Genomic DNA, 2,542 nt, shown 5'->3' on the forward strand with positions numbered 1-2,542 from the left:
TGTTCTCCAAGCCTAGCCCCAGCCGCCACATGGCATCCGGTATTGATTGAGGGAGAAGGCGACCGGCGGCGGCCAGCGCCATGGCATGGCGCCGTGCCGCTGCCCTCTCTTTGATGCTGCACTCGTCGTTGCTCCTAAGGTGAGAGAGAAAAAAAAATCTCTTCTTCACTAATTCAGTTTGCTTTGTCCTGCTTCATCGTTCATCATTCTTGTTCACATGTAAACTGATTTTGTTGTTTTTTCCATTATGGTTCATGTGCGTAGTTGTTTCACTGTATATAACAGAATGTGGTTGGGAGTATCACCGCAAACTGTTTTGTAGAATATTCAATCACCCCTCAACCACATGACTATGACTTGGTTTTATTATCACTAGAATATGGCTCTAAACTGGGTTGTGTCAAACACTGTTTACTTGGAAAACAAAAGAAAATCCACCTCCAAATAGCTCTTAAATTTGGTTATGTTGTACTTTTAGTTGCACGAAGAGGAAGAGGCTCAAAAAATATTAAACAGAAAAAAAATTATGCATGGTTTCGAGTGTATCATTTTATTTGGTTGTTCTATTGCAACACGGACATTTCATTTTGTTCGGACATTTCGACTAGCTGCGGTAGCACAGCGAGCAAGCTTTTCTCCCTTCGTATATTATTATTATTATTATTATTATTATGCATAAAATAAAATGATTTTATTAAAATAGAAGCAAAACATGGGGAAGGAGTTTCATGGAAGATGGACGTCCCAATGACAGGTGGGCCATTATCCTCCCTGCCCCATTCTCCCCTTTGCTTCTTTCTCTCCGCTACCCTCCCGCTCCCCGATTCGACCTCCCCCTCGAGAGCTCGCACGCGCTCTCCCCCCCTCTCGCCGGCGACGAGCTCGAGATAGAGTTAGATCAGGGTCCAGAGCTTGGCCGCAAAGGGAATATGGATGAGGCTGTGGGCTATCGCGGCGGCGGCGGGCTGGACTTGCAGATCGAGCAGCTCATGGAGTGCCGCCCGCTACCGGAGCCAGTGGCGAGACTGTGATACCCGCCCTAGTTCTCAATCGCGTTCGATCTGGGTGTTCTGTTTATTCACTCCCTCAAAAAGGATTTGCAGGGAGATCAGGTGGTTTAGGCTCGGTCGGTTTCCTAGGGTTAGATTGATCTGGGCAAAAAATTTCGTTTTTGAGGTTCAGATTCGGTCTTTGGTGATAGATTCAGGTGGAATATGATACAGTAGTTGGAGAGAAGTGGAATAAGTAATCGAGCTTTACGAGCTCCCACGATTGCCGGATCGGAACGTGCGGCCAAAGCTTTTGCATTATCACGCCCTCGCGCTGCTGTTTTGGTTACATGACATTGGTCGTGCCATTGTTGACTGCAGAATGCTCTTTCCTTTTCTAATTTTCGCATGGCATGGAAGATCTTTTGTGTTTAGATGTCAATATTCCTGGACTCAGTCTGCTTCTGTACTAATAATACCATTTGCAGGTTAAAACACTATGTGAGAAGGCAAAAGAGATATTGATGAAGGAAAGTAATGTTCATGTCGAAATGTGATCCGAATCCGTTACCAACTCTGCTAGACGTAGTGGGATAGGTTTGGGTTTTGTTCGTATAGGAGTTGAACTCGTTTTTTCTTATCCTATTAGGACTCATGTTTATTGTCCGTTATATATACTCCGTGTAGTCACACGTAAAGACGGTCTGTCGTCTCGTGCTTGTAATACTCCAACATAGTGAAGTTGCGCCTTCGTGCGTCCGTGGTTTTTCCCGCAAGGGTTTTCACGTTAAATTCGTGTCTCTCGTTTCTAGTTTAATCTCTATTTTCGTAACAAGTGGTATCAGAACAAGATTAAATTTACGAGACAAATTTCGCGGGGTATTCGTACGCATTTCGCGCGTGCCGAGTTCCCGAGTCCAACGGATTTTGAGAGGAAATTACACCGTGGGTCCATGAACTTGGCAGCGATGTTCAGTTTCATTCATTAACTTGAAAACTCCTCAAATGACTCACTAAGCTTGATAGCTCTGCTCATTTTAGTCCAAATGGCCAGATTTGGGCGAAATTTGATCATGATGCCATGTGACGTGGATCTGGCTGTTCGAGTAGCCGCCGCCGAACCCATCGATGGAGCCATTCACGTGGATGCCGCGTATGCCGGCCCGAAGGGGGTTTACCGGCGAGGGCGGCGTCTCCCCATTCTGGAGATTCGAGGGGGTTAAACAAAAAAAGGTCCATAACAAAAAAATTGTAAAAACCCCCCTCACACGCCGGCCAGGTCGACGACACATGCTAGCGTTGCCGAATTTCACCTGATTTTGGCCATTTGGACTAAAATGAACAAAGCTGCCAAGTTTAACGAGTCATTTGAACAGTTTTCAAGTTAATGAATGAAACTGAACATCGCTACCAAGTTCATGGACATGCAGTGTAATTTCCTCCGGATGTTGATTCCGTTCCGCTGGCGAGACGACATCGCCGGTTTTGTTCGCTGCTCGGTTTCGATCGGAGGCGAAGCAGCAAGCGGAGTAAACAGACAGCAGGAGCAATCG

At 45.9% G+C, this 2,542-nt stretch overlaps 1 long non-coding RNA gene across 1 annotated transcript; it reads left to right on the plus strand.

The window, feature by feature from the left end:
- The first annotated feature begins 723 nt into the window (after window positions 1–723).
- LOC112271838 lies at window positions 724–1,760 on the plus strand. Its single transcript, XR_002965327.1, has 2 exons — window positions 724–754; window positions 1,478–1,760. It is a non-coding gene; the product is annotated as an uncharacterized LOC112271838 (long non-coding RNA).
- The last annotated feature ends 782 nt before the right edge of the window (window positions 1,761–2,542 follow it).

Source organism: Brachypodium distachyon, chromosome 3 (assembly GCF_000005505.3).
Source record: "Brachypodium distachyon strain Bd21 chromosome 3, Brachypodium_distachyon_v3.0, whole genome shotgun sequence".
In the NCBI taxonomy this organism is placed as follows: domain Eukaryota; kingdom Viridiplantae; phylum Streptophyta; class Magnoliopsida; order Poales; family Poaceae; genus Brachypodium; species Brachypodium distachyon.